General features: G+C 53.8%; 1 protein-coding gene across 1 annotated transcript in view; it reads right to left on the bottom strand.

Moving 5' to 3' along the window:
- The window catches only part of PSD (pleckstrin and Sec7 domain containing), a 117333-nt gene extending 105077 nt beyond the window's left edge, over positions 1 to 12256 (bottom strand). The window contains exon 1 of the mRNA XM_050960138.1: positions 12165 to 12256. The gene's annotated coding sequence lies outside the window, so the exon portion shown is untranslated. The remainder of the gene's footprint in view (positions 1 to 12164) is intronic.
- Between the last annotated feature and the right edge of the window lie 869 nt (positions 12257 to 13125).

Raw genomic sequence — 13125 nt, 5'->3', positions numbered from 1 at the left:
AGGCCAATGGCTACATCCTGAGGGCTGGGCAGCAGGAGTGGACAGCTGGACAGCTCAAACGGTAGGAGCGTGGCCATATGCCAGGCCCAGGAACGAGGCACTACAGTGCCGATCATCAAAGGTATTTAGGTGCCTAGCACCTACTGATTTCAAGGGGAGTTAGGTTCTTAAATACCTTGAGGAGCTGGGCCTTAAACTAACTCTGCTGGCAGGATCAGGCTCCGGGGAGCAGTAGAGGCTAAAATGTATTGCTGTCCCAGACCACCTTATCCACACTGGGCACTTTTACTGTCTTCATCTCTCCTGAATTCAGCACTTCCTCCCACTCAGCTATGCGTCCTTTTCCTTCCCAGGGAAAGCTGCTGCTGCCTGAGCACAGGGAGCAACCTCCTCTTCTGAAAGCAGGTGCAAACCTGCTTGCTGGGGTGAAAATGGGCATCGGAAACTGCCCCCTGCTGCCTGGGCAGCACACTGCTGGGGAAGTGTCTCTGGCAGAATAACCAGGCTGGGGCTTGGCTCTCACACGGCAACTTATGTTGGCTGCACAAAATCAACTGTGAACATTAAGGGCTGTGTCTGCTCCTGTTGACATTTGCAGCAGGCATCACTGGGAGCAGCATCCAGGCTTAATTAGGCCCCCTGCGAGGTAAGCATTGTTACCTCTGTTTTTCTGATGCATAAAGAAGCTGAGGGGTGGGTAACTGACTCACCCAAAGTCACACAGCAGGTCGGGGCAGAGTCCTGGATAGAACCCAGGAGTCTTGACCCCCTGACCCCTGCTGGAACAACTTGCCATCACTGCCTCCACAAATTTGCAAAGGGAAAATAGTATTCTGGGACTAGCTCGTGTAGTGTACATTTTGGAAGGTCCTGTTTGCCTCCAACAACCTGTACAAATTTCTGCTGAGAACGAGCAGGGAGGAGGAAAGGGGGTGTGTGGAAAGACATGCTGAGTTGGCTAATCCAGGGCCATCCCTTCTCCATTTGAATCCACCATTTCCTCCTACTGGCTCTGGGGAATCTTCAGCTGGTTTCATTACACTTGGCTTTGCACAAGGCCAGTGTGTCATTTTCAGATGTTGATATGCTGACTGGATTCACAATTGACCTTTCACTTCAGAGTCCCCCAGGTTACACTGAGGTCTGGTCAATCTCCGTCCCTTGGCCGTGAAGAGAACAGTACCCAGCTACTAATTATTCTGCACCCACGGACCAGTGCAATATGGTGTAAGGGTAGCACACTGAAATGGGAATCAGGAGACCTGGGAGCTAGTCCCAGGCCTGCCACTGAGCTGCTGCGTGACCTTGGGCCACTTCAGATCCCTGGTGCTCATTTTCTCCTCCCACTGTTTGTTGGTCTTGTCTAGTTAGACCGCAAGCTCTTTGGAGCAAAGACTGTCTCTATTGTGTGTTTGTGCTGCACCTAACACCAAGGGGCCCTGGTCTCACTTGCTGTTATAATGCAAATAATAATATAGCACGTGTTAATAAACAGAGCCCAGGAGGCAGGCAGGCAAGAAATAAGCAGGTGGAGCATATGGGTCAATGATACACCAGAAAGGTATCATCTACCAGGAGAAAGTCCAGGGAAGAGCAGCAGCAGTTAATGCAGGGTAGGCAGGACTGTCTATGGAAACCAGTGAGAACACTATGGATCCCCGCAGCCTGGCAGGACGGGATAATAGAATGGAAGTAACTGATAGGTTACACGGCTAACTCTCTGATACGTGATAGGTGTAGAAACACCAAGAGTTCCCGGGATGGTTTGGGGAGGTGTAATTATGATTAAGGGATGAAACTGAGTGCAAGCAAATCTAGGCTGAATATCAGGGAAGAAACATCCTGACATGGAGATGTATTAGGCAACAGAATCGTCTCCCAAGGGAAGTGATGGAACCCACATCCTTTGGGGGCACTGAAAATATGGCGAGACCTGGAGAAGAAGCTATAGGAGTGATCCCGCCCTGGCTGCTAGGCAGGAGCCAAGAGGTCCTGTCCAGCTCCTATGTGGGTGATCTACTTCCATAATTAAAACAAGGGTTTTACTCTGGCTGGGTACCAGGATCCACCTCTCATCCAGGTGTCTGTGTGCAGGACACCATCTGCCAGAGCAGGATGAGAGGTGGATGAAAGATTCCTGTGACATGAGAGAGGCCCCTGCCTGCCATGCGTGACCAAGAACAATGGTCAATGGGGTGGGGTTGCACAGGGCTCACGGTAGGCAGAGCTGGCCCCATGAATTAAATAAATCTCTTCTTCCCCCCTCTTACACAGAGTCTGTCCTCTGGGCTGATACGTACTGTCATGAGCCATGTGGTGAAGTCAGCCTGTTGCTAGGAGGTTAGATATAATCTGATCATTGGGAAGGACACTCAAGGGATCCCCAGGAAAGGTCCAATCTGGGGGTTGCTGAGCACCCCCAACTCTCAGGCCCTGGGGAAGAGCATTGCAAAGCTGCAGCTGGAGGAAGAGATCCTGCCCCCTGCTCCTTGAGAGGGTTTTTGGGGGGAAGTTACCCAGGGCTTGGCTAGACCAACACCGTTTGTGACTAATCAAGGGTGCACTAGTCTGCTGTGTGCTAACTGGCTGCATGGACCCTGTAGCCCCACACTAACTTGGATCTATGCTGCTTTGAAATGCGACTAGGTCAAAGTGCACTAAGGAATGGTTAGCCTGGGGCAGCAGGGTCCAGGTATACTGGTAGTGCGTGGCCAGCTGATGCAGGGTAGTTTCACACCCCAGCTTTCTGTAAACTAAGCGTTTGCATTGATAAGCCTCCAGGGACCACCACCACCTTCACTGCCAGGCAAAAATGTATTTGGCCAGTTTGGCAACAGCTCATTCCATCAGCCAGTGGCAGCTGTTGAACTCTCTCTCTCAGGGAAGAAGGGGGCTTGTTTTTGTGGTGCACTGACCTCCTAGTAATACATTAATACTGGTGCTTCCAGAGCACCCATCCTTTAAGAGTCCCCAAAGTGCCTCCTGAACAGAATTCAGCCTCACAACACACCCCTGAAATGGAAAATGCTACTCCCAGCACAGATGGGGAAACTGAAGCACAGCAGGGTTAAATGAATCACCAAGGTCAAATAGGAGCACAATTGGGAACACAAGCCGGGAGTCCTGATGTCAGGTCACCTGCTCTAACCATTATGCAACAGTCTGAAGGGACCCTAAAATATACACCTTTGAACATCAGGGAAATGCCAAACGATAGGTCTTATCATTTTAAGTGAGTTATTCCGTGCTTATATGTCAACCCCTCTCTTGGTAGTTTCAACCAGGGACCTCCAGAGCTGCATGAATCGCTACAGTTTGAGTGAAAGAGCCAAGCCTCTATGGGTGGTGGCTATAGCAACACCTAGCCTGTGGATTGGCACAGAGTGGGACCTGCATCCCTCATCGCATGCAGAGCTGTGTTCTCTTAGCAGGGCTGCTGCTAAGTATCTGCAAAGACGCAGGGGTCTTTGCAGACCAGCTTGAAGTATTGGGGCCTACATGGAAATTTGCCTGCCTGTAAAATTCACAAGTCAGTTACAATTCTCGTCCCAGAAAGGGTGACCAACAGCGGGTGGGTCATGTGATGATTACCTCTTCTGTTCATTCCCTCTGGGGCACCTGGCATTGGGCACTGTCGGAAGACAGGCTACTAGGCTAGATGGACCTTTGGTCTGATCCAGTAAAGCTGTTCTTATGACCACCTCCTTGCACAAAGGGAAATTTTGCTCCATAGAGCAATGGTGGGGGCAGCTTTCAGCACAGCGGAGATCTCTTCCCTTAGGGGAGAACTTCTGGCTCCCCACCATGGCAACACAACAGGAAAGAGATTCCCTGGAAACTGAAGGTGCTCTTCATGTTCTGGATCAGGGCCCGCATGCTCTTATCCTTTCTAGTTTTCTAGTCACCAACTTGCACAGGGGGTGAACTGTCCAAGGTGGATTAAATGCAAACTATGCCCCAGAGTGCTTTAAAGCTAATCCACAGCAGCCATGCCACCAGGAGACCTGCCAGTGAACGGATAGTTCAGAATCCGTACCATTGCCGCACTGGATCGCTGGCCCTCTCAGACATCCTGCAGGTGTCAAACCCCTCTCAACACATTCATGTATAGCAGAGCACCAGGCCCCACTGAGCCACATAGGTGTGGAGCAGACCTATACAGAAGAGATAAGGGACTCTAAGAACTAGGATGGAGTTAAGGAGAGGTTTCTGGCTCAACTGGGCAACCCTTTATAATTGGCCCTGGTAGCGCTGCCTAGTTAGGTTTTCTGACACATATAAGACCTTGTTTTCAGTTGCTTATAATGCTGCCAAATTTTAACCTTGTGGGCTCAAATTTTCCATGCAGGCTGAATTGTCTTGCGAAGTTTCAGCCAAAATTGTTCAACTGCTTCAAAGAATGAAGCTAGGGGTAAAATACATTGTTCTGCACTGTTCAAAAGATTCTGGTGACCTGTTCTTTGACTGCCTCTATTGCTCCTGTACTTCTGCTGAAACTTGGCAGGGGATGGGGGGGCGTTTGTCAGGGATGTGCCTTTTGCTGTTCCTGTGAAAAATCGTCCCAACTTTGGCAGAGTTCCGAGACCCTGAAAAAATCTCACATTGCACGTGCCCAGTAGAGACTTTGCTTTTAGCAGCTTCTGTGCACACCAAGCATGCTTGAGCCTTTCCCAGCGCTGACCAGACTGTGTGTGCACTATCCCCACAGACTGGTGGAGCATGCTTCCTCCAGCCCTGGGCTGAGGGCAATTCCTTCATATTTATAATTGCAAGGAGTCTGTCCCTAACTCTGGGCACTTTGGACAAACATTTACAATATACACCACCAAAGGAGGAAAATGCCCCAGGACAGAGACCTGCTCCAGTTCAGTACCTCCTCCTAATAACTCACCCCAATGCAGCCATTGACTCCCTCGGCCCTGCCCCCCAGGCTCTCCCACCTAGAGCAGATTTGCAGTGTGCTGGGAAAGGCAACAAACTCAGGCTGAGTTGGACTGAAGTTCTAGAGTCAAGGAACCCCCATGGAGGACCCCTGCCAGCAGCTTCCGCTTTATTAAACCAGGGATGATTATCCCAAAGCTGCTCCACTGCAACTGCAGTGGTATCACCTTGGCAAACAGCTGGTCATTGAGACAGTCAAGTTCAAACGCTACTCAGGGCTTTACAAGTCAACACCAACCCTGGAAGCTGCATCTGGAAACGAACAGGCAGTCCAGACTAAGGAGCCCCAGTGTGATGTGATGTGCACGCAGCACCCCTTCATACCTGGGCAGGTGTATATTGGAGTGACTTTAGTTCTGCAGGTCCCACAGGGTAGCCGGATGGAGAGTGCTTTGGTGAGTCTGCTCTCCAGGTGGGTAGATGTAACAAAGGCCCTGAATCCAGAAGCAAAGGTTACATCCTTCTCATGGGACACGGATGGGAAATTTGCTCCTAACCACTGCTGCTACCTGTGCATCCAGGAAAAGCTGGGATCTACCATGAACCCCAAATCTACACTAGGCGCATTCCCTCCATCAAGGGAGTTAATCTCATCTTCATCCTCTATTCTGGATGCTCCCCCACAATTTACCACTGCCACTGGAAGTGAGTCTAGACTGAGCCTCTGGCAGGCAGCTAGTCCTTCTCCAAGCCCTGATCTCAGCCAGACGCTGAGGAGCTGACTCAGTCACCCAGACAGAGGCGTGAAGGTGGTTGTCAGGATACTGAAGCATATGGAGCATAAATGGGGTGACAGTAACCTCCCAAGGCTACTTTCAGACAGGGACAGTTGCTTTGGACCCTCCCATCAGCCCCTTAGGAACAGCTGTGGCAGCAAAGCTTCATGGTTGGGGGACTAACGGCGGCTGGCACCTGTAGGAAAATCAGTATGGGCGTTCGAGCTTCATCCATTGCAACAAAGTCAACACAACCGGTGCAGTTTGCCATAAACAGGCGTCAAGCCTGACTGGTTGGGGTCATGGAAATCCAAGGACTCCAGGTGCTGCCAAAACTGCCTGGCCGTGACCTCACCTGGAATAATCCCCCAAGAAAGGGAGATGGAGACAGGCCACTGGCTGGCAAGAACTTAGCATCAAGAGGTTGTTTCTTACACTAAGGGCAAACAAGTGCTGCCTTAGACTGACAGGCACTGTGCCCTCCTGCAGGGAAACACTGACAGTCTCCATGAACAATGGGCCCAATGCCTGTCCCAGCCCCAGCCCCCGCCATCCAGGGAGGACGTGGCCTAAGCCCACATGGAAGCCACAGAACCCTGATCTGTTAGCACAGAGGCAAAGAGCTTGGGCTGGGGTAACTCTATCTTCAGAATAAACAACGATTTCTCATGGCCAGGGGAGCAAAACACAGCCAGCCACGACTTGCTAGCTGGCCAGTCCTCCTGCTCAGGGCTTGGCAGGCAGTACGGTAAAGGGGAAGAAATACCTTCTTTGCCCCCCAGAGACAGAGCAGAAGATCACAACAGTCTGTATTTCAGTTGTCCATATGAGGCGAACTCTCATGGACCTCTCCTCCCACTTTATCTGCTGTATGCCATATGTGAGCCATGAAGCCAGCAGAAGGTGTTCAGGATCCAGGGTATCGATACTTGAGGACTTAAGTCCAACCAGACCACCAGCAGAGTGGGCAGTCTGGTGAGCTACCTAGAGATGCACCAGTTCCATAAACAGCAAAGGGCAGAACATCAAAATAGTCCCCTCACCCTGGCAGGAGGGCTGTGCCTGAGGGGGAATAGTGGGTCCCTCCATGCAGTCTCTGAACCTCAGAGCCATGTCCAGAGAGCGACCAGCTATGTGAGTTGTGCTAGAAACCCACCGGCTCTCACATATGGGTGTCACCCACCTGAAGATCTTGGGCTAACGCAGATGGACTGTCATCTGCCCAGCCACCAAACTCACGCAGAGCAATCAGCCTTGGTGACTCGGAAGCCACTGGAGCGAGGAATTCAGTCAGTTCACAAAGGGGCTGGGCAGCATGGCAGGGCAACCTAAACACTCAAACCAGTCAGACCTTTGTCTGTGGGACTCTTAGACAAAGTGAAGACACTCTGTCAGATGTAGTTTTTGCGGTGGGAGACCTGCAGTTAAGGCCAGATGCAAACAACACAGCCCGCCCACCTCCCCAGTCTTTCCTCACCTCCGCCTGACCCTCATGCCCAGACAGAGACAACTGTGTCAACAGCAACCCTGCAGCGTGCTCCAGACAGGACTTGGTTATAGGTGCAAAATCATGAAGGCTGGTAGCTCTTAGCCACCACTCTCACATTTAACAGCACAAAGCAGGATCACCTCTGGTTAGTGAGTAGAGACATCAAGCAAACCAATGGCACTGAAATGAACCCTCTCAGCCCACATATACACACATGTCTTACACAGGAGACTGGCTGTAGGCTCTGCCCCTGGGGGATGGGCTGATTTTTGCTATCACTGGGAGCTGTCCACACATGCCCCCCAGTTAGCTGAACATGGACCTACAGACCCAGTCATGACCTTGGCCTCTTGTGAATTGCCGCACGGACCCTTTCTGGCATTAAGCAACCCCATTGCTGGTTTATTATTGATCATTTCACCCATAGTCTTAAAAGCAGAGCTTTGTCAACCCCTTCTCCTCAACACCAGGTTCTCCCAGAGCCTTTTCATGGTACACTGCTCCATTCCCCAGCCCCAACAGTCAGCCAACACGAATATCCTCCCATCTCGTGACAGAGTCTGTTTGCTATTTGAATCTCTGTCCTCCCTGGGCCTATCTTCTTTCCACTGTCCTCTTTCTGACCTCCGCTCAGGACTCAGCTTTCCACAGAGATTTCCCCTCAGCCCCTCCCTGGGCTATTCTTCTCACACTTCCTCCATTTTCCCTTTTGCAGCTGCCTAGTTAGCTTCTAAAGCAGCTGTTGCACCCTCATTAGCCCAGAATGGAAGCACCAGACAAGTCATCGGGGTCACTGGACTTGCTTCATTTAAAGGAGCAAACCACTCTTTGCCAGGCACTCTGCCTGCAAGGATCTCGAAGCATTTTACAAACAATACATCCGGCCTCATAACATACCTACCTTTGTAAAACAGAGAAGGGTTATTACACCCATGGGGAAACTGAGGCACCGAGCTGCTGAGGCCTTGGATCTCTCAGTGGCTGAGTATGGTGTCGATGGAGAGGGAGGAGGCACAAGCAATGCAGGGAGCTGGTTGCAGTTCCTTGATTTAGGCCTGATCAACCTTGCACGGCATAAGGGCAGCCCTGATGTCACTGGAGGACCACCTCTGTCATATGCATCCTCTCTGACCTTAGACAAAGTGCATCTCTCTCCCCAACAGAAGTTGGGCCAGTAAAAGAGCTCACCCCACCTGCCTAGTGTCTCTTAGTTCAAACCACTCCGATCCAGCTCCTCAAGGTGTTTAGGGGCCTGACTCCCAGTAATTGTTGAATCTAGGCCAGAATTTCACAGGTGCCTTGTGGGATTTTCAAAAGCCCCTAAGTAGGTTTGAACTTTCAAAAATCTAGGAGCCTAAATACCTTTGACTTGCTGGACTTCTGCACCTTGATTCCCAGTCTTCACAATGGGATGAGAGCACTTCCCCACCTCCCGGGGTGTTGTGACAATGACGATTGGGTACTCTGGTGATGGGGGCCAGACAAGGCAACTGCCACACAGGATGCCCCCTTGTGGCGCAGCATCACCCTGCAGGTGCACTGACCTCTACTCCCCCGCCTGGCTCTTGTACAATGCCACTCCCAAGCCAGAGTACTGTGAACTGAGATTTCCTCTGCAAGGGGTCTCGTTTATTACATCTCTTATGGTACATCCCATTAGTCCTTAGCGCTCCAGTGCATCCATGGACCTCCTTGATTCAGGGTTCCCACAGCCTTCCTCCTTGGGGGCAGCACAGATATCTCTGTTTGGCTGCAGACCTGTCAGCTTCTCCAAGCTGACCCCGTCCAGATCTGGGTCAGCAGACAAACTTCTTCCAAGCTCTCTGCCCCCTTTCTGTTTGGCTTCTCCTGCATCTCCAGGCCTGACCTGATTTTGACATGACTGATCTGTCAGGTGGCTTCCCTACCTTGGGAGGAGAGCCGAACGAAGCATAGATGGATCTTACTTCTTCAATGGCCAGTCACCCTGTGACATATCCCTAAAATTGCCCCCCATGTTGGCATGCAACCAGCCAACCATGCCAATCAAACTGCCCACTCCCCTTTGGAAGGGAAGCTTGCACCACTGTCCAGGCTGTGAGTAATGAGGGGCATTCAGTTCCCAGGTCTGTCAAACCAGCTCTAAAAAATTATGACGCAAATAGCATATTATTAAGAGCAGGAAGGACTCTCAGAAGTAGTAGCTGGGCTCCACCCTCAGGAAAGCAGCTGAGGAGTGGTACTTTGGGCCCAGGTTCTGGCGTGTGGAAAGCACCTGAGGAGTGGTTCTTTTGTCAGAGGACACTTTGTACAGCTGCCACTGCTAATAGCAGTTATCAGCATTGCATTATTTGTAGAGAGTGGCATGGAGTTCAAAGAGATCTGACTCAAGCCAGGATTGGAGAAATCGACTGAAATGCAGTCAGGGGTCAGCACTCTGTTTCTGGATGGAAATGACACCATACATAGTAACACAGATTACACGGGGCTGGTGCTTGGACAGAGGTGGTACGCGCGAGGAAAGGTCAGGCACCTTCTGGCTGATCCAAGAGCCAGCCTTCAGGAGCAAATTTAGCACTGGACTGGCAGCCCTAGAGATGGAAATGCTCTCCTTTGCTACAGCATGGGCATGCCCTATGTTTATCCATAGCACGGGCACAAAATATGCCCTACTAATTCCTTGGTCTCTCTGCCTAGACCCCCTACACAGAGAGACAATTAGTTCCATCATTTCTGTCCATTGAGACCTACCAAACTCATTTCCCATGGCCCTGTTAATGTTCCTTTGCCACACCCCAGAACGGCCCAGCCACTTAACCCTTGGCTGTCTCCCCATCAGCCTGTTGCAGGGCTCCAGACACAGCCTTTGGAGATGCTGGGGTAGGGGCTGCTTTGCCTTACCAGCCTCTCTTAATTGTTACTGACACTGTATGAAATTCATCAGAGGCAGCCAGACCCACCCAGCACGGCAGCCCTGAAAAGCAGGGGGAAAGCAAGGAGAAACAATCACTTCTATTTTTAAAGAAGCCCTGCACAGAGTTGTTATGGTAACTGCACTAATAAGAGAACACATCCCCTCGTCTCTCCCCGACTCAACGACACAGCAATGGGGGAAACATCCTCCCACACCCCTTCCGAGTGCCAACAGGAGGGGGACCATCCATGTGAGGGGAGTGGGTGAGGAAGAGGGCAGACAGAAGGAGCCTAGGGAGGGTGATGGGCAGAGGAAAGGTGGGGGATGGTAAAAGGGTGGGCGGGGGTGAGAGTGGAGAAGGGTAAGGAGCTGAGGGGGCTGGATGGGAAGATGGGGGTTGGTAGCAGGGGGAGATGAGCAGTAGGGGGAAGATGGAAGTCAAGGGCATAGAGAGGGCTAGAGGGAAGATGGGGGTCAAGTGGGCAGAGGCAATATGGGGCAGGGGCAGACTGTGAACAGGATTGGCAGGAGGGAGGGGGACAGTGGGGGAGATGGGGAGCAGCTTGAGGAACAAAGGGGGTGTGTGATGAGTGTGAGAGCCGGAGACAAAGGATTTGCAGCTTGGGGGATCCAAAGGAGTTGGGTGAACTGAGAGTCCCAGCACTTTCAGGGGAGCTGCATGGGCTGCTTCTCTGGGGGAACCTCCCTGGGGGACACCACCCATGGGGGGAGGGAAGAGAGGCACCATGGAAAGGAAAAAGCATAACCCTGCAGACCCGCCTCCAGCAGCGTAGGGAGAGGGGCAGGGACCCAGGAAGTGCATTAGGGAACTAGACACCCTGCAGCCTGAATTTCCCTGGGAAGGGCTTGGACCTTGGCAATGGGTGTGATCACTCAAACCTTCCCCACTCCTCTCCTCCTCCCTCACCCCGTAGCTTCCCTCCTATCTCACCAGGGGCAGGTGAGGCAATCTGAAGTGGGAACAGCAGGAGGCACTGGAGTTTATGGTGCGCCTGATGGGAGAGGGACTGTCTGAGCTGGGAGCCCCCCGGCTGCCTCCTTTCTGCCCCAGGAAGATCTGGAGCCATGCTGCACTGGAGGTGGCAGAAAGGAAAAGGAGCAGATCCTGCTGCCTCCAGCTCTCTCTCACCTCCAGCCTGTCCCAGCTCCTCCCCTAGTCAGAATGGCCTGGCTGCCCCCTGGCACTCTCGGGGTGTGTGTGGGTGGGGGCAGAAGGTTGAAAGCAGAAGCCCCACACTGGGTGCACCATGTGTGGCTGGCTTGGCATCTCCTTTCTGATACATTCATGCCCTATTCCCTCTTCTCCACCCAACCACAGCCCCATACATAAGGGGATGCACCTGATGGGCAACTACCTCTGTGTGGACATGCACCTGCCAGCACACCAGAACCTGGGGCTCCCCGCCCCCTTCAATCCGATAACTGCTCGGTGAGAGAGGACAGGGGCAGTGGGGGAGATGGGGGGCAGGGTAGTATGTGGGGGCCAGGTGGGGGCAAGGGACAGACAGAAGGGGTGGAGGGAGAGAGTGGGGGAAGGGGTCACTGTGGAGGGGGAAGGGGCAGGGATGGTGGGGTCAGGCTGAGGCCACCGAGGGAGAGCCAGGCCAGTGTGGGGAAGCTGAAGAGAGGGAGGGCTGGGGGCTGGAGAGGTGGGGCAGTGTGAGGATGCTGAAGAGCGGTGGGTGGGGGGAAGGGGCTGTGTGGTGCTCTGGCAGGCGGGGGTGTCTGGGTGGGGGACGTGTGGGGCTGGAGAGGGATAGGGGAGGACATCTGTGAGGCTGGGGGCAGAGTGGGGAACAGAGGGTGGGAGATGCATGGCTGGAGGGCTGGGAGGAGGAGATGTGGGTGGAGGCAGAGGGCTGGATGGTGTGTGGGTGAGGGAACTGAGTGTGGGACAGAGGCTGGGTTAGAGGATGAGGGGCAACAGTGGAGGGCAGAGAGGCTGGGTGAAGAGCAGAGGGTCTGGGTGAGGGTGGGACGGGGCTGGGCAGTGGGGCAGGGTGTTTCGGGGGCAGGATCGGGGTGTGCATGGGGATGGGGGAGGGCGGGATCTAGGTGGGGGCAGGGCGCGGTATTCTCCCCTCCTCCCCACACATACACTTACCCGGCAGCGCCGCCCCGGTCTGGTGGGGGGTCCCAGCTCCGCGTGGTGCTGAACGGACAGCTCCAAGCGGGCAGCCCAGCGCGCATGCGCACCGCCAGCCCCTCCGGCTGCTCCTCCGGCCGGGGAGGAGTGAGATAGGAGCGGGGGGAGGTGAGGTCAGTTGCGTACGAGTCTGTGTGAGGGGTGGTGGTGATTGTGGGTGGATGAGTGTGGCTGTGAGGGGTGGTGGTGACTGTGGGTGGGTGTGAGTGGTAGTGGTGACTGTGGATGTGAGTGGGTGGTGGTGATTGTGTGTGGCTGGGTGGTGGTAACTGTGGGTGGGTGTGAGGGGATGATGGTTGTGCATGGGGTGATTCCAGGCCCTTTCACACAGGATGGACACTCCGTGGTGCTGGGCCAAACACTGTGAGCACAGAGCTGAGGCTGGTCCCTGGCCAGCATGCTGGGAGTGGGGTCTTCATCTATGGCAGGGGCCTGCCATTAGGAGCAGCGTGGGCCAATCTCCATGGCACTACAGCAGAGCCATGCCAGCTTCCGCCACCCCAAACTGTGCCCTGCCATACCCCCAGCCAGCACAGCCCTGCAGTGACTTTCCGAGCACAGCCCTGCCCTGCCCCAGCACAGCTCTGCTGTACCCCCCAGCACAGCCCTGCCCTGCCCCAGCACAGCCCTCCCCTGCCCCAGCACAGCCCTGCCCTGCCATACCCCCAGCCAGCACAGCCCTGCAGTGACTTTCTGAGCACAGCCCTGCCCTGCCCTGCCCCAGCACAGCTCTGCTGTACCCCCCAGCACAGCCCTCCCCTGCCCCAGCACAGCCCTGCCCTGCCATACCCCCAGCCAGCACAGCCCTGCAGTGACTTTCCGAGCACAGCCCTGCCCTGCCCCAGCACAGCTCTGCTGTACCCCCCAGCACAGCCCTGCCATGCCCACCCCTCCCACAAGCAGTGCAGCACAGACACCC

This window comes from Gopherus flavomarginatus, chromosome 6 (genome assembly GCF_025201925.1).
Source record: "Gopherus flavomarginatus isolate rGopFla2 chromosome 6, rGopFla2.mat.asm, whole genome shotgun sequence".
Lineage (NCBI taxonomy): Eukaryota > Metazoa > Chordata > Testudines > Testudinidae > Gopherus > Gopherus flavomarginatus.
The sequence above is the reverse complement of the archived record's forward strand: the minus strand, read 5'-3'. Positions and strand labels throughout refer to the sequence as shown.